The sequence below is a fragment of the Myripristis murdjan genome, chromosome 1 (assembly GCF_902150065.1).
Source record: "Myripristis murdjan chromosome 1, fMyrMur1.1, whole genome shotgun sequence".
Lineage (NCBI taxonomy): Eukaryota > Metazoa > Chordata > Actinopteri > Holocentriformes > Holocentridae > Myripristis > Myripristis murdjan.
The window spans coordinates 4,799,483-4,823,821 of NC_043980.1; positions in this window are offsets into that span (position 1 = coordinate 4,799,483).

Genomic DNA, 24,339 nt, shown 5'->3' on the forward strand with positions numbered 1-24,339 from the left:
CAGAGGAACTCTAGGATCATTATTTTGAGACTTAGGGATAGGTTTTACTATAGATTTACACCAAACAGAGGGGACCAAGCTATACTCAAAACAGATAGAAAAAAGATGAGCTAAAATTGGAAATAAGCAGGGTAATTTCAGTAGATCCCAATGCCAGTAGCTTTTCTTAGTTTAAGTGTGTCAATTGCCTTTTTAACTTCCCCTTCAGTAATACTAGCATTTAGGTACTGATTAAAGAAATAAGAATCCTGCTGCATATTAGCCTCCATAAGATTTTTAACGTCAACTATCCTTGCAAGAAAACAGTTATCCCACTCAGCAGAGCAGGAACCTCCAGAAAATAAAGAACCAAAGTCTGTTTCCCATTTTTCAAAACTTTGTCCACAGCAAATACAGAAGATCCATTTTCCAATACCACTTCCATAGGGATAGGTTTAACTCTTTTGGGGCCCAAATTATTTATTAAATTCCAAAACAACTGAGGATTATTAGTTTGCAGATGCTCTATTTTTAATGCCTGACCCCTCTCATATTTTCTTTTACAAGCTCTTTGTTCTTTAGCTGTTACCCCTACCATCACACTTTAAAAATGATTTCTCTGCCATCCTCATCTCCTTCCACAGTACATTCAACTCTCCATTCCTGTAAGGTTTAGGTTTTTTAGTGAATCCACCTGTCTGAATGGAATGTGGATGTCTACGGACTTCGGCAACCTTACAGAAATATTCACAGACCTCACCATACCATTTATCAATTTCTTTTTGATGTTGTACTTGAGAGAGCTAATCGAAGAATTCAGTAAGCATAACCTACCTTCACAGGTGTAATATAAATATAGATTAGTATTCTCAGTATTATTATTAATGCAATTGTTATAATAATTATTTCATTGATAAATGACTGATAAATATCCAAAACACTGGAAATTATAGCTACATATTTTATTCTTTATTCAGATTGAGTGACTGCTGGTTGACAGAGAACAGCTGTGCTTCTCTGGCCTCGGCTCTTAAGTCCAACCCCCATCTGACAGAGCTGGACCTGAGTTGGAACCAGCTGCAGGATTCAGAAGTGGAGCTGCTGTCTGGTTTGGTGGAGAGTCCAAACTGCAGCCTGAAGACTCTCAGGTCAGTAGAGGGGTGGAGTCAGTCCTCTCAGGTCAGTAGAGGGGTGGAGTCAGTCCAGGCTGAGCAGCTTGGTTGCTTGGTTCTTGTGCTGGACACAGTCAGTGCAGGCAGCATTTCCTGGGAAATCTCCAAAGTGCTCAGTGGCCTCAGGACTGGACAGAAAGACAGAGAGAGATCAGCCAATCAGATCAGCCACAAGTGTGTTGGGATCATGTGCTCGAGTTGACCTGCAGATGATGATGATGACGATGATGAAGAGGATGATGGTTTTGTGTTCATCCCTACAGGCTGGAACATGTAAAAGACTGGATTCCAGCTGACAGCCTGAGAGGATGTGAGTAAAGCGACAGTATGAGCAAACACACACATTCACACACACACTCTCTCTCTCACACACACACACACACACACTCACACACACACTCAAACAGAAAAGGAATTTAGAAAATATATATTTAGTAAAATTATGTATATAATAAAATTACACACACACACAAAGTACAAATACAAACAAGGCTTTACAGAAAATGTGAGCGAGCTGAAACTATATGTGTGTGTGTGTTTCCAAAAGCAGCTAAAATCAGGTGACATGACAGAAACCTGGGCGTCCTGGTAGCTCACGTGGTGCAGAGCACCAGCTTGTCCAGGCTGAGTCGTGGGTTTGAATCCCACCTCAGGCCCTTTGCTGCAGGTCGGCCCCTCTCTCTCCCTGGCCTTTCCTGTCTCTCTCTGCTGTGCCCAATCAAAGCTACAGTGACAAAAACATATTAGAAAAGGATAAGACAGGACTGTACAAATGTGGAAAGAAAGAAAGAACCAGACAGTAACTCAAACAAAATAACACAGAAAATAATAAGAAAAAAATAATTAAGAAAGCAAATCAGTTGTAGTTTACTTTTAGTGTGTGTGTGTGTGTGTGTGTGTGTGTGTGTGTGTAAGGGGGGTGTATGATGAGGGTAGGGTGCAGGCAAGGACAGAGAGGGGTACAGAAGAAGAGAGGGAGATATAAGAGAAAAAAACCTGAAGGAGAAAAAGGAGGGGGAAAAGGGTCTCGTTTGTTTAATTGTTGATATGTATTTGTTTTTCTCTGGTATTTTGGGTGGATATGAAATCTGCCATACAAACTCAACAAAAAACAAGCATTAAAAACAATAAACTAAACAAGCAAATCCTCTTTAAAATGAATTCAAACCAAACTCAAATTGAAAACACAAAGTGTAAAATGATGTTAGTTTTATTTTTAATGAAAAATGCAAAACTATAATAACCTTATAAGAGCCAAGAGAGTGTGAGTGAATGATGCTTTCTGAGGTGTGTTGTGTGTCTTCTCCCCATCAGATGCCTGTGATCTCACACTGGATCCAAACACAGTGAGCAGAGAGCTCCGTCTGTCTGAGGACAACAGGAAGGTGACGAAGGCGAGCGAGCGGCAGTCGTATCCTGATCACCCAGACAGATTTGACGAGGAGCCTCAGGTTCTGTGTAGAGAAGGTCTGACTGGGCGATGTTACTGGGAGGTCCAGTGGAGTGGACTGGTTTTTATAGCAGTGACTTACAGAGGAATCAGAAGAAGTAATTATGGCTCTCAGCTTGGACTCAATGAACAGTCCTGGAGTCTGTTTTGCTCTGATGATCACAGCTACTTTGTCAGACACGACAGTGAGGACACCGACATCTCTGTCCGTCCCAGTGGATCTGACAGAGTAGCAGTGGATCTGGACTGGTCTGCTGGGACTCTGTCCTTCTACAGAGTCTCTTCTGACAGACTGAGACTCCTGCACACCGTCAGCTCCACCTTCACTGAGCCGCTCCTCCCTGGGTTTACTTTGGGGTTTCCTGATTGTGCTAGTGTGGTTGTGCTGCCAGTTTGTCAGAAACAAACACTGACCTGAAAGTGTTGAGAACATGTTTGGCTGATTTGTGCTTTATGGTTGATTTTATTATTATTATTATTATTATTATTATTATTATTATTATATCAGGTATCTTGGTGGATAATTGTTAATTGATTGATTGGACAGGCTTGTAAAAATAATGAGTCATTAAAATGTTTGTATAATCAAATCTTAATGTTGTGCAAAAGTGTGATTTAAACCTCCTCCTCCACTGATTGATTTTTTTTATATGTCTAGTCACTAAACACAGACGTGAGAATGACAGCACACTGCACACTGGAGAGCTGTGACTCCCTTCACCTGTTGATCTCCAAGTCACATTAAGATGTTTAACGGTCTATACCTGATCTTTTACTTCCAACAGATTTGTATTTCATTTTGAACAGTGCACATTAATAAACACATGACTGTAAATGTGTCAGAGGCTTTTCTCACCTGCAGCCCCTGGCCAGGTGTTACACAGGTTACCTAAAACTGAAGACAACTTGAAGAGTGAACAAATCTGATTTGAACACAGCAGCTGGATGGCTGCTTTGTGTGAATCGATGTTGAATGGCAGGACAGGTTTGCTCTTTCTGGAGCTCGGGCCTTATTTACAGATTATCTGGCATCATCTTCAGACGTAGAGAACATCATGTCACCTTTCGCTTCAGTATTGATCCTGATATTGATTTAGCTGCAGGCTCCTGCAGCGCTCAATGGGCCGATCGTAAACGGCTTTGAAACACTAAGAAATGGTTGCTCTTCTGAAACGGACAGCTCGATGTCGACTCTTCACAGGCCGCAGAATGCAGCTGCAGGTAAACAAACACAGCCTGCTGCTAGCTTAAGTAGCGGCAGAGTCCCATGTGTCAGCATCCAAAACAAGTCCCAGAAGAATACGACTGTCTGAGACCAGAACTATCAACATGGTTGGTTTGAGAACCCCTTTTCAGGAGAACATTCTGAGACCAGTAAGAAGTGGATCAGGTCGACATTTGGGTCAGCGATTGGTGAATCCACGGCCACTGCTCCCTCTGATGCACGTGAGGTATGAGGGGAGGTTCATCGCTGCTTCGGTTCCCCAAATGGTCCCCGGTACTGTCCTCCTCCCTGGTGTAGCCCAGAGGAAGATAGCAAGCTGGGAGGATGTGTATGGACATTGTTTAGGCACCTGGACTTCATAAAGCAAGGAGACAATAAGGTGTATTAATGCATGAATGCAGCAAAGCTAATGGCTGTGGAAGATGCAGGAGTAAGCAGAGCCAGCAGGGAGACGGGCTGCCAAGCTACAGACAGACCATAGGCCCGTTTCCACTGAAGAAGTTCCTGGTAGTATTTGGGGGGCAGGAACTACTACAGGAACGTCCTCTCGCTCGTCCCTCTCAACTGTCGTGTCTCCACTGAGAGGGCCGAGTAGGAGGAAGGTTCCTGTAAAGTTACCGGGCTCTGGATGTGACGTAATCGTTGCACGACCATTTTGACCGGGGCGTCACAATGTGTGTTGTTAAAATAGTGTGTTGTTAGCATTAGCTAACGTTAGCTAGCACGTTAGCGTATTTTGTCGCTTTCTGTTGACACCACATCCCGCCATGAGTATTTCCAGTCAGTACCAAGTAAACCCCAAGCCCAACCTAGGAGTTTTTCGGGGCCGTTCAGAGTACCTACCCCCAGGCAGGGACTTGTCTACCCCCTGTAAAAGTCCCTGAACTCTGTCCTTCAGAGACGCGCCCTGTCTCCCGGCCCTGTAAAATTATCCCGAAGTTCCTGCGGTGGAAATGGGCCTCATGCAGCAACACAGACACACACACGCACACACACCATCAGGAGAAAAGGTTAGCAACACAGAACATCTGCGGGTAGAGACCAAAGAGAAGAAGAAGAAGAAGAAGAGAGACTGTGGAGGAACATCTAAAGCAGCAGAGACTAAACTAAACGAAGACAGGAGAGACTGAGCCTCCCTCAAAGCTGATGTATTGTACACTGTATGGATTTGAATTGTGTGACGTCCTCTTTGATTGGATTAAAAATGTAAATATTCCTCTTCTTCTCTTGTTTTATGTACTAAGGAGCCGCGGAGGGGCAATAGAGAGAAAAATAAAACACACCAGGCCATGTTTTACTACATTGTGCGCTAGAAATGTTTGAGTGCGAACCAGATACACTTTGACTCGCTTTTTGAATAAATGAGTTTTGTATAACTGTAGTCGTCCTTACAATCCGGTGGCAGGGTGAGGGCTTCCTGCTGCTGCTGGGGGCTGTGGGACAGACGGCTGAGAGCTCACAGGAAGCTGCAGAGTCCGTGCGGGCAGTGAGTGCCTGCTGTCGGCTGTATCTCTCTCTTTGTGGCCCCTCTCTGTATTTTACATAACGTTTGAGTGGAAGAGTGAAACCCTTTTTTACTGTAAGTGTTGCAGTATAGGGACCCCTGATTGTGCTTAAAAATAATGTGGGAGGAGGGTGCTGTTGCCTGTCCTCTTAGTGAGTGTTTAGGGTCCAAATGAGGACAGCGGCCAGTTCATAGGCAGGCTTTTTGACCTCTTTCCCCGACGTAACATGGTCCAAAACACCGATCTTCCTCGAAAGCACCAACCCTCTCTGAAGCAGCCAAGACATTTGACATCTTTACCAAAAAAATTCTCCCCAGGGATCAACACAGTATTTCTGATTGTGATTGTGATTGGATTATCTGACCCATGGAGGCATGTTTTTTGACATAAATGACACTCAAACATATCAAGAGGATCAGAGCCAGCCCGTGGCATAAACGGGCTTTGCAGTTGCTTAGGGCCACAACCACCAGAGGAGCCACACACACACTGTGACTCTGTGTTTCTACTCTTACCATAGACCAGCAGTCCCCAACCGTACAGCCCGACTGACCTGGGAAGCTGTCTAGGAAGTAATTAATGTTATGTGTTTATGATTTTAGCAGAAATAGCTGAAATCATTTAAACAAGCTTGTTGATTTCTTACTCTTTGCTTGCTACTTAACGTTAGCTAACATGAGTAGGATGCATCATCATTTATGATTCATAAAGGCTACAGTGGTTTTGTTAACTAGCACCCAGTGTTTTCTTGCAACATGAAATATTGGTGATTTGGTTTATTAATAAAAATAAAAATTGTGTTTGTGGTGTGATTAATATATAAGCCTGACAGATACATGTAATGTACCTTAAGTGCCTTATATTTAAGAATAAAAAAAATAATTTAAATCCTAACCTTTTCAGGGGCATTACTAAAGTTCTTTAGCACATCTACTGCTGCAGCAGAAGAAACATCATCTTCAGCATCTTGCTTTGTACTATAGTTTACACTTTGCAGTTTTAACTTTACTCAAGTTGATTGTTCATTGTTATTTATTTGTTTTTTTTATCAGGTTTGTTGATTTTATTGTTTCAACATGTTAACTTTATCTAGCATTTTGAATATTTTTGGTTGAGTTTTGTAACTTCTCAAATTTTTCTATATTTTAGAATAGAATAAAAAAAATAGAAGCTTTTATTGTCATTGCATCTTTCTAGATACAACGAAATTGGAGATGCTACTCTGGGGCAAAATACAATAAAAAAACATAAACTCCAAGCCACCATTCACACTCATCACACTTACTCACATACAAAGAACATGATAAGCTGCCACAGGATAAGCTACCATACCATTTACAACCTCATACATACTCATATATACATTGTTTAAAGTAAGAAATTAATTCATTTGTCCATTTCTGCTGTGTGTGTGTGTGTGTGTGTGTCTGTGTGTGTGTTTGTATTCATGCGGATATGAGCAGTGTGTGCGTGATTTGATTGTTGTGCTGGATGTGTTTTGGGGCCACAAACAAAATCTTGTTTAGGGCCACCAAAGTTGTAGGGCCGGCTCTGCATTACACATTTCATCCCTTTGTATTCCATCAGTTTATAAGACCTTACATTATGTTATCTTACACTAACCTTTACTCTGCGCTCCCTCACATTACATCCCATTACATTAGTTCATATTACATAACATAAGTTACCTTATGAACCATATGAACGTGAGTGGCATCCCATTCTTAAACCATAGGATTTAATATGATGTCGACCCACCCTTTGCAGCTAGAACAGCTTCAGCTCTTCTAGGAAGGCTTTCCACAAGGTTTAGGAGTGTGTTTATGGGCATTTCTGACCATTCCTCCAGAAGTGCATTTGTGATATTGGACGAGAAGGCCTGGCTCGCAGTCTCCACTCTGATTCATCCCAAAGGTGTTCTGTCGGGTTGAGATCAGGACTCTGTGCAGGCCAGTCAAGTTCTTCCACACCAAACTCGCTAATCGATGTCTTTATGGACCTTGCTTTGTGCACTGGGGCTCAGTCATGTTGGAACAGGAAGGGGCCATCTCCAAACTGTTCCCACAAAGTTGGGAGCATGAAATTGTCTAAAATGTCTTTGTATGCTGAAGCATTAAGAGTTCCTTTCACTGGAACTAAGGGGCTGAGCCCAACTCCCGAAAAACAACCCCACACCATAATCCCCCCTCCACTAAACTTTACACTTGGCACAATGCAGTCAGACAAGTACTGTTCTCCTGGCAACCGCCAAACCATTCCAAAACCCATTCCATGAAGCTCTCTACGCACTGTTCTTGAGCTAATCTGAAGATCACATGACGTTTGGAGGTCTGTAGCTATTGACTCTACAGAAAGTTGGCGACCTCTGTGCACTATCCGCTGACCCCGCTCTGTGATTTTTACATGGCCTACCACTTTGTGGCTGAGTTGCTGTCGTTCCCAATGGCTTCCACTTTGTTACAGTACCACTAACAGTTGATTGTGGAATATTTAGTAGCGAGGAAATTTCACGACTGGACTTATTGCACAGGTGGCATCCTATCACGGTACCACGCTGGAATTCACTGAGCTCCTGAGAGTGACCCATTCTTTCACAAATGTTTGTAGAAGTAGTCTGCATGCCTAGGTGCTTGATTTTATACACCTGTGGCAATGGAAGTGATTGGAACAGCTGAATTCAATGATTTGGATAGCTGAGTGAATACTCCTGGCAATATGGTGTACTTTGCAGTGTTGGGAAGGTTATTTCTGAAAAATAAAAGGTCACAGATTTAAGAGTCTTGTAGAGTCTTACACCCTCTCTACGTCAGCCAGAGCTCCAACTTTCTATGATGTTGTTGTGGGGCTCAGGCCAGGTGCATCAGTCATTGTTCAGGCCCTGTAGCACATAACATGATGCTGTGTGAAGACCAACTTGTTGTTAGCATCACTGAAGTGAAATACATGAGATCTGACATTAACTAGTGCTTGTCAGCCAGCCAACTTGAGCTCATCATGTTTTCTAGACATCGTGATTCCCCAAAACTGAATAAATACCACATATAGCAACACAAAACTGCTTTGCGAGCTCAATCATGTTGTAACTAGAATATCTACTGGAAAAAATAATTTTTTCATGGACTGATACTTCTCAGTCATTTTTAAGCTAACAGGTGCTGTGACAGCGACTCAGCAGCACAGATGATTTTTATCTACAATCAACTTATATTAACAGTTATATTTAAATAGAGGCTACTGCTTTTCAGTGTCGGCCAAAACAAATATCTGTCTTTTCATAAACTCACCGGCAGATGTTATATTTCGGCAGGGGGTGTGTCACTCCAATTTAACGTCAGCTCCGATTAATGTGGCCAAGCAGCAAAAGTAACAACAGTAAGCAGTCACATTAAGGCTGAACAGAGTTCAGCCTTAATTTCAACCCCACCTTTCAGGGGCTTTTGCTAATCACCTTTTCAGGTGATTATCAATTTACCTCTGAAATAAAGACCACAGTTTTCACAGATGTGTTGATTTATTAAATGTTCATGTCAATGTACAGATGCAAACAAATTGACGAATTAATTAAATCAATGGCCTGAATAACAATTAATAGGCTAATTAATAACTGATAACATTAATGCATTAATAACAAGAACAAAGTTATAGCCGCACATCTCCGTGGAAAATCTTACAGGTACTGTCCGTGGTGCTGAATCTGCCTCAGCGGGTACTGTCCGTGGTGCTGAATCTGCATCAGCGGGTACTGTCCGTGGTGCTGAATCTGCATCAGCAGGTACTGTCCGTGGTGCTGACTCCTCTGAGGCATTTCATTCTTTATTGTAGAAATTAAAGCTCCATTAAATTCACGGAGGACCTTGTTTAGCTCTTCTTTACTTACAGTTGAGAAATCTTTGGATTGGATTGTCAGTGTCAGTTATATTTCGTCACAGTATTCATCATCATATCTGACTTTTTATTTAGATAGATAGATAGATAGATAGGTACTTTATTGTTCCCAAACTGGGAAATTCCCTTTTTTTTTTTTTTTAGATAGAAAGGTATACTTTATTGATCCCAAACTGGGAAATTCCCAAATTATTTAGTTTTTATTTAGTTTTCATCCATGAAAAAGGTTTGTTGAAGAATATTTTTCGTCATAGTCTTCATCAACGAAATTAACACTGGTCTGTTCAAGTACCGTGGCGCCTTTAAGGGACAATAGCTATCTGCTGCACAGTCGGGAGTGTTTGTGTGTGTGTGTGTGTGTGTGTGTTGGTAAAGCTGGCAGCCGGGGCCAAGCATGTTGTAAAGGTAGCTGCAAACAAGAAGAAATAAGGTTTGTGCCCTTAGAGCTTTTGTCAGAAAAATAAATGCAGGAACTCCTCAAGACTCAAGCCTGGTTTGTGTGTGTTACTTGGCCACTCGGCCAGAAAGAAAAGCACGTTAGCCCCTAAGTATGCTACCAACTTTGGCCCTGGAGCAGAAAATGTCTCCCCAGTGCGTTCCGACTACGGTCTGAGCACGGAAGCAGGAAAGGTTAACAAAGGTTCAATTAGCAGCATTTAACAGCCACAACACGGCCTTTATTTGTGAAAGTCCAACTCTGCAGTGTTTGTAAGAGTATATTGATACAGTCTGTGGTAAGGACAGAAACACAGAGTCACAGTGAGTGTGTGGCCCCTCTGGTGGTTGTGGCCCTAAGCAACTGCAAATCCCGTTCATGCCACGGGCCGGCTCTGTACCCACCTTCAAGTGAAGCACGAGCTTCCTCTTGTTTTGATTTTTTTTCCTTCTTAGTTGCTCCAGATTCAAAATGCCTTTTAGAAGCCATCTCTCTCCTCACCTGCAGCAGTGTCAATGCATCTAACCACTGATTGGTCAGATGCAGATGCTGTCAATCATTGCAGCGATGCGTGCGGTGGGGTGTCAGATGACAGGTCTCTTTTTTCTCTCCTCCTGGCTTGGGCTGACTTGGTGCTCTAGCAAAATGAGGCCCCCCATGGATCGTGAGGCCCTACGCAGCTGCATTTTACTGACAGTTGTTTCCACTATTCTGTACCCTTTCATTGTATTAAAATGGGGAGGACAAAAAAACAGAAACACCTTTCATTATGATGTTGTCCAGTACAAGACCTCTGCAAACTACAACCTCAATAATAAACACAGAATTAAATTTACACAAAAACTGAACATTATAAACTTCGTTAAAAGGTAGAATTTATGGCAGAGCTGCTGAGCTGAGCTGAATTAGACTGGACAGGTGGAGCTGAGAAAGTGGACACAGAGTACATATGTATACATATTTATATCTATGCATGTGTCTATGTATGTATCTATATACACACTCAGTGGCCACTGTTAGGTACAGCAGCACTAACTATGAGCTCAGTGCCAAACATAGAAGTGAATGAACACCTCTACAAGACAAGCTGAGCGTTATAGGCAGCAGGAGAGGAAACTTTATGGCACAACAGCTGGATGAGATTAAATTAGATTATGCAGGTGGAGCTGATTAAGTGACACTGAGCGTTCTGTGCAGTATCTCAGCTGTTCTGAGGACGGCGTTCTTCTGGACAGAGATCTGGAATCTGCAGGAGCTGCTCTCCCAGTTTGGGGGTCCCAGTTTGGGGCTGTGGGCTCTGGGTGGGAACACAAGGTGAGGCTGTGCACAAGCTGCTGTACAAGATAATCAGCAGGTGTGAAGCTGTTTGCCCCCGTGATAGCGAATGCCACGGAGCTTCATACAGAATCACAGTGTTGACATTGTGGACTGACCCGTGGTTGCGTGTTTATTTTGCCATTAGTGGCCGGCATCGTTATGAGCGGAGTCCTGAGGGACATGAAAATACAGGCGGAGTGCTGGAGGCGGGACGAGCCGCTCTGTCAAATCTGCATGGATGAATGAGTTACGGCGCCGACCTTCACCCTCTGTGCCGCCTCAGCAGTTTCACCGCAGCCACACACTCGTGTCTCCGCGGCTGCGAGATGGACCGGGCTTCCTGTCCTGCAGAGCTGGTGCAGACTCCACATCTTCACAGAATAAAAACACAGGAAGTTTGACACTCGGTGCATCGAAGGGCCAGAACTTAACTGGCCTCAGTGCTCCTCAAACTCTGTAAAACACCTGTGAGCTTAAAATCAAAGTTTCATCCGGTAGAAAGTCAGATTTCAGCCCGTCCAAAGTGTGTTACTGATTTGTGCAACCAACATGTGTGAAAGTCACTCCTGTCCCTTGTGGGCCACCATAGCTGACTGGAGGGAGCCAGCTTTTGTGTATTTATTCTCAGAAGATATTATTCTATTTATTAAGGACTTGTTTCCACTCACAGTTTCCTTATTCAAAGGAAGGAGGACTTGACGCAGGAGGACTTGATCGCTGACCTTCGTTAACCCCGACTTGCAGGTTCCCTGGTGATATAATGAACGTTCAGGAGGTTTCCCTGGACTGCTCAGAGCAAATATGATAAAACTGACGTCTGCAAATCAGCTCCTCATGTCCCAGATGGACGCTGACCCACAGCCGCTCAGCTGATCTGATCACATCAATCAATAATCAGTTGTGTCTGATGTTAGGTTAGATGTCTGTTATTGATAAGATGGACTCCTGTGTGGCTTAGAAAGAACAGGGCAGAACTGTGTGTGTGTGTGTGTGAAAGAGAGACAGGGAAAGACAGTTATGAGAGGAGAAAGTGAAAATGCGGAATGACATGCAGAGGTCTTGTCATTTCAGGACCTTTTTTTACACCCAAATCTAATACCAGTTAGGTATATTACAAAGTTTTGGACAAAATTCCCTTTTCCTGACTTCCCCAGACTGAGACCAGATGTTGCACACCATTTTCTCCTCTGTGTGTCCAGTGGTTCAGTTCCTGCGGGCAGCATTTCCTGTTAGCTTAGCATAAAGACTTGAAGTCTATGGGAGTCATTAGCCTGGCTTTGTGAAAAAAATAAACCTTACAGCAACTCTGGCAATGTTCCTCATATTTGTTAATAAAACCAAACAATTTTAAAAACATTTTTATATCCCAACAATAAAAATAAAAAGGCTCTTTAAACCTTTAACTTAAGCATACATTTCTGATCTTTTGTTTGTATCAGATTATTTTAATAATTATATAGTTTTCGTGTATTTTTTGCAAATATTCTTCTTTTCTTTTTATTTATTGCATTTTTTTTTTTTTTTTACTAATGCTCCAGTCCAGTCAATTTTTTGGTTAATTTGCTAATGCCACTTTTTTTTCTGCCACAAAATTAACTTGACTTTTTTTCAAAAACATGGGAAAAAGCCAGAGTAGGCCTACATTAGCAAGAAACGACCCCCCCCCCCCCCCCCCCCCTTCTTCTTCTGTGAAAAGTGTCAAACACACATTTAAACTATTCCTGCTTTAGCTGAGGAACCCCCAGAAGACCCTCAAGGACCCTCAAGGGTCCCTGCACCTCAATTTGACACCCAATTTCACTCCAACCTGAACCTGCCACTCACCTGTTGACCAGCAGAGGGCGCCACACGCATGAGGAACGGCTGAGTGACAGCTGCTGATGCTGATGTCAAGCAGGGCTGCAGTCTGCAACCCAACCAAGACCTCACTCACCAGTAAACATGGATTTATTTTGATTTGATATGAATTAATGAGGAGCTTCATGAAGCAGTATTTGTTATTAATTATTTGGGGAGAGAGAGAGAGAGAGAGAGAGAGAGAGAGAGAGAGATTCTAGTAAAACTAACAGGCAGCCAGTTGATACATAGATAGATAGATATTGTTATTGTATATAAAAACACAACGAAATTTCGTCTGCAGCACCAAAATCAGCATAAAAACAGCATAAATAAAGGTTAAAATAATGTACAGATATATTGCACAATAAAGTTTGAACAAAGTTTGAATTTCAGATCTCAAATATTGTCTTTTAAAGGATCTTCTCTGTGATTTTCTCGACTAACCAGCCCTCAAATTCCAAAACCAGGCCAGACAATGATGGTTATGATGTGTAATTTAAATTTAACCACAACCCAGCAGTTATTCTGGTGTGACTGTAAGAGCATTTAACGCGGTGTGATGTGAAGGCTTCATATCTTCAATTTCAGTGATCTTCATGTTTTAAAATCATTCAAAATATCAGATTTTCCTCCATGATTAGAGGAAACAATTTTAAACCCATGATGCACCATATAAACACGACAGCTCTTCTTCATTGTGGAAATCTATGGAAGGACCAAAAAACATGACTGTATACATTTTATTGACCCTGTTTTCCTGTGATAACGAGTTTCAATAACATTTTGTTCATTTTCACAATATCTAAATTTATTCCTGTCATTTTCATGAGGTAATCAGTGTTGTTTTCTCAGTGGGATGTTTGCTTGGCCTAACACAATCTTGTTTTCCTGTTTTCCTGAGAAAATGAAATTAATTTGAGATCTTGTGGAAAAAAAAACAAAAAAAAACCAAAACACTAATTGTTGAAGTGTGCAGGTCTGTTTTGTCTCGACAAGTCACACTGACTCAGGGAATGTAAATAAATCTAATTCCACTTTTGTATTTCTATTATAAATTAATGCTTGGATGAATTGTTGCAGGTTACCAGTTGGGTGAGCTTTCTTTTCCAAGATTTCAAATTAATGTGATGATCTCAGGAACATTTGTTTTCTTGTGGTAACGACATAAATAAATTGAGACCTTAAAGGACCGCACCACTGATTATGAACATTTGGTCCGCTTACCATAATTTCCCCACATTTTACATGCCAACAAAATTTTTGGTCGAATTTTTGGCCGCCTTATAATGTTCTGCTTCTGCGGCGAACAAAGTCCTCAACATTCAGAAACCACACAGCTGATGATTGGCTGTGGAAAGCAAAACGTTTCCCCGGGGACTATTTTCCCTGGCGGAGGAGGAGGAGGAGGAGGAGGAGGGAGCATTTCAGTTTGAAAAAGTCCTGAAAACCCAACAGTGCTGCTGCTTTTAGGAAAACTCATGTGGAGGACTTTATTCCGCTGATGGAAAACTGGAGTGAAGAAAGTGTGAAGGCTCTGAAAGTTCATGTTCATATCGTCGTGGAATGAATGGAAACCAGCGGCTGGAGGAAAGTAGGGTTGGGAACGATTAACCGATATGACCGGATAAGCGCTTTTACAGGCGAGAGATACGGCTGTGTCAGTAGCAGACTCCTCAATCGATCATGGATCAGCCATGGATCCTCAGATGAATCGACTGTAGAGTTGTGGATCGGATATCGCGAGACTAGGAGTCAGTGGCCTGAGGCTTTACAGTTTTCATCTCTAAAACAACACGAGAGCTCATGAAACGACTCTCGCGCTCCGTAACGTTACGCTCCCGACCCAAAACTTACAGTATAACTACTAGTAACATGACTGACGACAACGAAAAACAAACCAAACAAAAAAAAAAAAAAATGGATGTAAATATTGCCAACAGCACCATCACCGACGCCAGCGCCAGCTTGACCGGTGAAAATAGTGTTTTATGTTTGCTTATATTTTCCTGGACTAATATTTGCCACTATTGACAATTTAAGCCATAGAATATTTGTCAGTTTTGGAGGGGCTTTGCACTATCTATCTATTTATTTATTTATTTTATTTTCAGATCCCATCCAACAAAATGATGTTCATTCAGCAAGTCTTTTTTTTGTCCATGTCTAAAAATAAATACATTGACATGGGATTTTGTTGTTGTTTATTTCTGACAGTGCCATAAAGCCACAATGCTCGGGGACATGTGCTCTTTTACATGTTTGAAAATACTGTAAGAATGTCATTTTATAGAACTGGCCTCTTTATGATTAACGTCTACATCAACAAATGTTAACTATCGTATTGTTTTTACACCGCATCGAATCGTTCTGTATTAAAAATATATTGTTTTTGAATCAAATCGTAACCCGTGTATCTAGATATGTATCGAATCGGCCTCATTCCAGAGATTCCCAACCCTGGAGGAAAGGGAGGAGGAAAGATGTGGCAGCTCTAAAATCCCACCGCTCGCTTTGGGAGGAGATCAGAGGAACATTTTGGAGAAATATTAGACACTGAACATGCAGAAGCATCATCGTCTCGTCTTTTAAGATGAAAAATGAAATTTGCTTGTGATCTGTGGAGTAAATAAAGCAGCTTTTAGGACTCCATTTCCAGCCAGCAGCTTCAGAGGAGTGTGTGTGTGGCGTTCATGTTTCGGTTAAACGGCGTGGAAAAACTGATGATGACGAAGATGATGATGATGATGATGATGATGATTGTGCACGAGGAAGAGCGACCGGAGCTGCCTGTCCCGGCTTGACTCGCCCGGCGCTGACTCTCAGACCAGCAGGTGAACTTTGGCATTCCTCTGCACCGCCATCACTGGCACACACACACACACACACACACACACAAAACGCATGATTAGGCAGCCCGGAGAGCTTTTCCACAGCGGGTCCCGACCTGCCAAATAACAGTCAGTCAATCAGTCAGTCAGTCAGTCAGTCAGTGTGTGTTTACTACACTGTGCATCCCAGACGGTGAGAATGAAACACACTGACACACACACACACACACACGCAATTAGTTTCCGAGCAGCGTTTGCAGCGTGGAGCTTTAATTACATAAACACTCGAGGAACGCAGAACCTCAGAGAAGCTAAAGAACCAGTTTGTCGTGTTCCCGCCTGGTTGTTGAGGAGTAAGCCGCTCGGGTTATTCAGAGGCGCTGACGGCCTGTCAGTCTCACTGTCACTCACATTCAACATGGAGGGGATTCCTTTCTCCTTTATTCAGGTTAGCATGCTGGCTAGTTTAGCGAGTGAGACGCTAGTGCGGCTAGTTAGCATGTGAAAGGTCAGTCAGGCTCACTAGCTGACATTTCTTCATTTAATACACGACAAAATCTTCATATTAATTCTGTGAAGTCATACAATCTGATCCTCCAAGGTAAAATCTTTTTTTTTTTTCTTCAAACGAGTTGGTAGGATAGTAAGAGTAGCTAGCTAATTTTATGGTTGTTTCAGGGAATATCTCTCTTAATTAAAAATCCACACTAAAAAAAAGTATCTTAAATCATTTGCAATCATCCCACATGTTAAAATCTGAAGATTTAAAAAAACAAAACAAACAAAAAAAAAAAACAGCCATGTGGGATTAGATAATCCCACTTGTTTCCAACTCTAATCATCTTGTTTCCAGAATTTTCTCAACAACCGTGTCATTTTCTCGATACGTGTTGTGTTTACTTTATTTAAAGGACCACACACATTAATCAAGGTTTATTATTGATTCTTATTAGTGATCCTTCATGAGCTAGTAGCCAGTTAGCTAACCATGCTAGCCAGTTTAGCTTGTGAGATGCTAGTATGGCCAGTCTGAGTGTGAAACGTCGGCTAGGCTAACCGGCTGACATTTCTTCATTCAGCGCACAACAAAAATCTTAAAGTTAACAAATCGTGAAATCTCATCTTCAGAGTTAAAATCTGTTTTTTTATCAAACAAATTTAACAAAATCTGCCGTGTGAGATGAGATAATCCCTCGTTTCCAGAATTTTCTTGACGTCAGTTATTTTCTCGATATTTGTCGAATTTACTATATTTTATGGCATTTTTTTTATTTAGTACATGATAAAATTCCTCAGATACACAAATCATGCAATCTCATCTTCAGAGATAAAGCAAATTTTAAAAAATCTGTCGTGTGGGATGAGATAATCCCACCTGTTTCCAGTGCTAATCATCTTGTTTCCAGAATTTTCTTGACTTCAGGGTCATTTTCTCGATACCTGTTTTATTTATTCTGTTTAAAGGACGACACAAATTAATCAACTTTCCTTAAATGCACCACTGTCAGCCAGCAGGCGTTTTATTTGCCTTGTTTTAACATTTTCTTGCTCCCAGAAAATTTATGAAACAAGTTAAATTGCATTTTACCTCAGAATATGAGAGTAAATAACCTGTTTTTTTTATTTGTTTTTGTTTGTTTTTTTGCAGTGTAAAGGAGTGCTAGGCTTTTTCACATGACCGTCCTCCTCTCCTGGTCCTTTGCTTTCTTACCGTCTGTCTGAAGTTAACTGTAAGAGCTACAGGCGGCGATGACTGGCTCCGCCCCCTGTCGTTTGACTCAGCCAATGAGATTGCCGCAGCCTGCAGAGCGCCGTGCGAACCACATGAATCACTCGGCCGCATGTTGGAAATATTAATCATCACCTCGTGTTAATGAGCGCCTCCGTGCACTTGAGCCGGCTCTCCAGTTTGACAGCTGATGCGTAAACAGAGCTGACGCGTCGTGTCGTGTCGGCTCGGCGAGGCCCGGCCTGTTTACCGCGGCTCTCCTTACCCCGCTTTGTGTGTCGCCCCGGCCCTCCGCTTTAGCTGTCACTCAGCGCCAAACGCCCCAGGACGGGGATGACTGCGGCGCTAACCCGGCGAACACTCCCACACACACACATACCAGACACACAAAACACACAGACACCCCACCGCACACACGCACACACACCCATAAACAAACATGTTAACACACACGTCTAACATCCTGACATTTGTGATGTTATTTCTTTCTCTCTTATAATAAAAACGCCCTTCCCTTGTTTGACGCCGAGTCGTTGGAGACAGGAACCGGGACGCCCTGCACAAAAAAATCTCCATTTTAACAAGCCGTTTAATCCCACCTTCAGGTTTAAAAGTGAACAATATCATACAGTGGGATTAGATAATCCCACTTGTCTCCTGTGCACTTTCACTTGATTCAGGATTTTTTTTTTTTTTCTGGGAATAAGACAGAATAAGGCTCCAGGATCAAGAAAATGACCCCTGACTCAAGAAAAATCTGGAAACAAGTTGATTAGTGTTGGAAACAAGTGGGATTATCTCATCCCACTGGAAGATTTTTGACCATGTTTGAAGGAAAACAAGATGTGAACACAGGATGAGACTGAATGAGTTAAGATGATTTTTTTTTTTTTTTGGCCTCTTTAACTAGAGAGAGAAATTCCAGAGAGTAAAATGCCGCCCACGGTGTTTGGTCAACCACAAAATTAGTCAGATAGTTTCACTGTTTTGCCAGCCCACCAGATGACGCCGGGTTAACCTGCCACAGATTTACAGTCGCTGTTTTAACTAAGTGCTGGTGGTAATTTGAGAACTGAGGCAAAAATTGAACCTGACAGAAAGTTAATTTTCCGTCCTGCCACAGACAGAGGCGTCGCTCACACACACACACACACACACACACACACACACACACAGATATGTGAACATGGAGTCCTGTATACATGTTGCATATACACACAACAGCAGCTCTGCTTTGTGAGCGGCGGCCTCTGGAGGCGGCGGCGGCGGTAATCCCAGGCCTCAGAGAGTCTCTGTCAGCGGGCAGGACACAGCAGGAATGTGGGGAATGCAGTTTTCTGAGCGCCGAGCCGCGGCTTTCATCGCTCCACCGTTGAACTTATATGGACAAACGAGTCCATTCGGCGGGCCGAGCCCCGCGGCGGCCGTTGGCGTGCGCGGCCGGCGTCAGTCCACCGTTTCGCAGTTGTTTGTTATGTCTGGCCGATCCGCAATGTGGGGATTAGGAATATTTTTGGGCTGCGGAGCGCCACCACAACATGACAACAGACAGGAAACGTGATGGTATCGCGGCGGCGGTATCCTTGGTGGTGCGGTCGGTTTGTGTACTGTGGAAACAAGGGGCATTGTGGGAGTTTTTTCCTGACCTCAGACTGAACCTGGTGGTGGCGGCGACCTCGCCCGCAACGGGCGGTTATCTCCTCCCCCACATGACTCAGATGGCAGAGGCAGAGTGTCTCCATGCCGCCTCCTCCTCCTCCTTCTTCTTCGCCCCTATGAACCCAACCCCGATCCGCCATTTTGGAGCCTCCACTGGCAGTCGCATTACACCTGCAGGTTGTCTGCCGCAGCCTGGAGACGAGCGGCTTTGTTCCCCCGCTCGGTGAGGCCGCTGTGCAGGCGGCCGCATCAGTCGATCCGTATCTCAGCGAGAGCGACGTGCACGCGGTCACATTCCAGCGGGGATTTGCAGAGCAGATCGGAGAAACTCATCTAAACCAGGGATTAAAAGTACGGGCCTGTTCTGATGCGCTGCTGATAGCGAAGCCTCAGCAGACACTGTCAGCGCCGCCGGCCCGGCCGCTGAGCCGAGCGCTTTGCTGTTGTTTTGTGTTGCATGTCATGGGAACGGCTGGTGGCGTGCACGGCGGCGGCGGCGGCGGTTTGGGCCGTTTCTAGAAACACATTAGTCACTGAGGCGTCGCTATTTGAAACCGCCCCAAAAAAACACATCTATCAGCTCCTGACTCGAGCTGGAAGCCCGTCACCCAGCTCCGAAACCTTGTTGGAGTGCCAACGCTTGGCAACCATGTTGGATAATTAAGAGCGGTCACGCCCCACAACCCCCCGTTCACCATACCCTCTTATCCCCCCCCTCCACACACACACACACACACACACACACACTCCTTGGCAACTGTGTGCACTCCGTCGCTGCGTCTTCCACTCCTTCTGCCAATCACACTCACTCCGCCATCTGCCTGGGATGGCGCTGATAGAAAGAAAGCGCCCTGAAGTGCTGGTGTGGAGCCAGCAGCCGCTCTCCACGCGGCAGATAGCGCTGAAGACCGGAGGAAGGAGCGCGGCGGCCCGGCGGCTCGTCTCCTCGCAGCCCGACAGACGAGCCATCGGCCCTCAGATGAACGGAGTCTGTCACCTCGCGTCACGCCGCCGGGTCAGTTCGGCTGAGAACGCCGCCGCTGCGTCAGCACAGGACGTCCGCTGTCGTAAACTCAGCTTCCTGTCTTCCCGACCACCACCTGTACCTGTGTTTCATCTTTGTCTGGTCTTGGTAATAATACGTTTTTAAAAAAAATTGATCCATCTTTCCGCTTGGCTCGACTTCTCTGATACACAACTCCTCAGTGAACAGAGAAACATCAGGTCCATGTTTTAGGACGCTGTGGCTCTGAGCGTGTACCGTGACCAGAGGTGGAAGTAACCAATTACATTTCCTCACGTTACTGCAACTGTGAAGCTTTTTGTGTACTTTTTTGAGTGTTTTTTTTTTTTTTTTTTTTATCTGTAATATGACTTTTCCTTCAGTCCATATTCTGCTTGAGTTCACTTCACTGCATTTTAATTCAGATCCATTGCAGATGGTCATTACAAATGATCAGTGACACACTGTGGAGCCTTTCACAATAAAAGCTCAGTCAGCAAAGATGAGCAGAGGAACCTGCTTCTACTTTGTTGCTTCTCCTTTGTTGTCGTTTTCAAATTTCACAATATATACTGCTCCATATGGAGGCCGGGACCATTTAGACTCAACTGGCAAAAAAAACAATGTGGATTAAGTGTGGGGAATAAGGAGAAAAATATCAGAGAGTCGGGCTGGTGATGAAAACCATGTAGACTCAACCACCGCATTATATGCTTATCCCACATGTGTCAGCTGAGTCAACAGAGTTCTCACTTCAGTTTTAGTGTAATGTCCCTTTAAAAGCATGCAGTGTGCAGTGTGTTCTCTCCTCCTTTTCTAACTGCATGGAAAAGATCCCAGCTAACACAGTTACTGTTTGGAAAAAGGAGCTCAGTCACTTTTACTGCCAGGACATTTGACATGAGACACTTTGGACTTTTACTGCAGGAGATTTTTACTGCACTACTTCTACTTCTACTGCAGTCACATACCAGCAGAGGAACAGTACTTCTACTTCTACTGCAGTCACATACCAGCAGAGGAACAGTACTTCTACTTCTACTGCAGTCACATACCAGCAGAGGAACAGTACTTCTACTTCTACTGCAGTCACATACCAGCAGAGGAACAGTACTTCTACTTTCCTGCGCAGCATCACAGCAGCTGCTCTCACCTGTCGCTCAGGTGAGGAGGGTCAGTAAGTTGAACTAGAAAAATGAAAACTTCACAGCAGAGGTCTTGTTGTCATGAACGGGGAGTTGCCAGTGAGTTCACTGTAAAAAAAAAAAAAAAAAATAACAATGTTGAGACGTTTTACTCAAAAAGTGACTGGAGGATTTGCAGCTAACACGTTCAGGTGTGGTATTATAAGACTGAGAAATAAGAGCTTGTAGCAGAACTTTAATGTTAATGATACACAATTAAATCAACAAAATCTGACAAAAATAGTGCATTTTCAACAACAGATCTCTCTTCCCATGAGACTTGGAGTGTAACGTTTTTTTGTGCTGTCGATTCGTAAAAAACGTCGCTCACGATGGAAATGTAGGTCGTGAGGAAGAATCACAACAGGCTTTTCTCCTCACACTGTGGACAGTTTGCTTATGATTTCTGAGCACACTGTGTTAGCATGTTAGCTGAAGTGTTAGCATTCAGCAGGGACACCCAGATGATCGTTCTATCCATCCAGTATTTTTTCAATTAATCATAAAAGTAAATAAACCCTGAAAAATAAATAAGTCAGTCTGTCTTTGAGTGTCTTCCTTAGTCTGACCAGCAGCAAAAAAAATTACAAATAAATAAAAATATGAATGGACAAAGGAAAAGGAAAATGAACTAAAATAAATAAATAAATAAATTTAATAAAATTAAATAAATTTGTTAATTCAATTCAATTCAATTCAAAAATATAATAAAATTGAAAAAAAAATAAATAAATAAATAGGAAAGAGAAACAACATAATCTTTGTGATCTCAGTGACGCTTCAGATAAGGTTTGGGGTTTTTAATCTGATAAATGGCCTAAACGACTGATCGATCAGCAGAGTCATAATTGATTGACACTTACCCATCAGTCAGCTGGCGGTTTGATGGCTGACTGCCTGCGAGCGCCGGGGCTGAAAATGATGACTCAGCCCAAAGGAGACATAAAGCATCTCAGTTTACGCTGTCAAACACTCACTTCTGTGCCTCCTTTTATTTGTCCTCTGTCACCTTAGCCCGGGATAATCCCCCCCCCAACACACACACACACACTCACACATACACACACACTCACACACACACTCACACATCTCACATTTTTGCATGACTGCCTCGCTCACCTTTCTTCTCCCCTATGGATGAACTTTTCAACCCTTCCTCTGTGCCCCGGTCCCGGGGGCCGAGGGGGCCGGGTCCCGCAGCGATCCTCAGCTCCTCTGTCTGCCTCTGACCTTTTAAGCCCGCCGTCTCACATGCACGCCGACACACCCGAGCCGTCATGTCGCCTCCTGCCCGGAGTCCCGCGGCCATGTTGGAAACGACGAGATGGCGGGTCCGAGCCCCGGGAGCGACAGGCGAGCGGGTCGGCCGGCAGATGGGCCCCCCCCCCCTCTCTTCTCGGCCGGGGACAAGTTCACACACGGACGTGGAGAAGGTTTTCAGGAGGTTTTCAGAAGGTTTTCAGGTTTTCGGGAGGTTTTCAGGAGGTTTGAGCCATCTGTCGAGCGAGCGTCCACATTCCAAGCACGTGCACCGACACGGCATCTGTCACGAGGCCGACGCCTTCACCCAAAACCCCCGCCGGCAGCCGGCAGGTCGGGAGGTTTCAGTTCGGACGGCGGAGTCGCAGGTTGGCGCTGCGATGGTTTCTCTAACACAGAGAGCGGAGAGAGAGCGTTTTCTGAAGCTTTCCTTAAGGTTCATTCAAAATCACAAAAAGGTAAAGTGTTTTCTCAAGGCCTTAAATGATCTACTATTTAAAAAAACCCACCTCTGCTAATGAATTTGTGACGTAGTTATGTTTAAACCTGGTGGTTCGGAAAAAATGTTATTGACGACCGGAACCTGAGACTTTCACTTTCTTTCTTTTTCCCCCCCTTTATCTTAAACTATTACGGTGCGTTTACATGCTTTACACGCCGGCCGCTGAACAATCCTCTGCTGTTTTGTCAAAATATCAAACCGACAGAAAATCATCAAATCATAATCAAGAGTTTTAAAATTTTCCTCACAATGACTTTAAAGGAAAAAAGTGTCAGGTTTTCAAATTACATTTATATCTGTATCTCATTTTGGAACATCGGATTTCCAAGCACTAGTGCAATAAACACATCTGCACTGTTTTGATGTGTTTTTTTTTTCAGCGATGTCGTCATGTTATTGCTTGTTTACATTTATAACATCATGAATGAAAAAGCTCTAAAACTCAGAATTTGTTTCTCCAAAAGTGACAAATAAATAACAAGCATTATGAGAAGAAACAGTAGCAGTACAGATTTTTAATAAGTAGCTTCAGTATTTGTATTTGTCACAGGTTACTGTTAGGGTCAGACTGACATCGGCCTTTTATTTTGTAAAAAAAAAATCATCCATGTGTTAGAAGGATACGATGTTTGACTGATTGCATATTTGATGATTTAACTTCTCTAGCAGCTGATTTTGAAGTTTGATTTCAACATTTTGATCAGATTCCACACAAATAAATGTTCTGAGTTTGATTTTTCTCTCTTAAATTGTTGACCGCACGAAGAAACGGTTTTCTAAATGAGAGGAACAATTCTGCCAAGTTTTTTTGTTTGTTTTTTATAGAGAAATAAGATCCCGTATGTGTCTGCGGCGGAGCCAAAATGGCCGTGCAGATGAAATTAAAGTAAGGAGCGGGCAGGTGAGGGGACGGCGCTGCTGCGTTTGAGTCCGACAGGCAGGAATAAACCTCACGGTGCGTTCACTGACACTGCGTTCTGATCGGTTTGTCTGAACTCTGGAGCGCTTCCTCCTGTGGTTCGCGTTGTTCCGCCAGGTGAGGACAGGGCGTTCAAACCGCGGTGTGTAATCCAAACCGACGAGAGGAAGCGATCCCCGAAACACAGGGGATTATGGGTAATAAGGAGACAGACGCAGCTCCTGGTGTGTGGAGGCTGCTGCTGAGGCTGATGCTCGTGTGAAAGTTTTCTCTTCATCAGATTCGTTTTCCCTCCCGAGCTGCCACAGCGTCTTCACTCCAATAAACAAACTGCTGATGAATCATGTGACCTTTTGTTTACAAACCATGTGGAAAGAAATAAACAAACAAACACACAACAGAATCAACAAAGACAACAAATTGGAGAAACGGCAAAGATTGGTGATC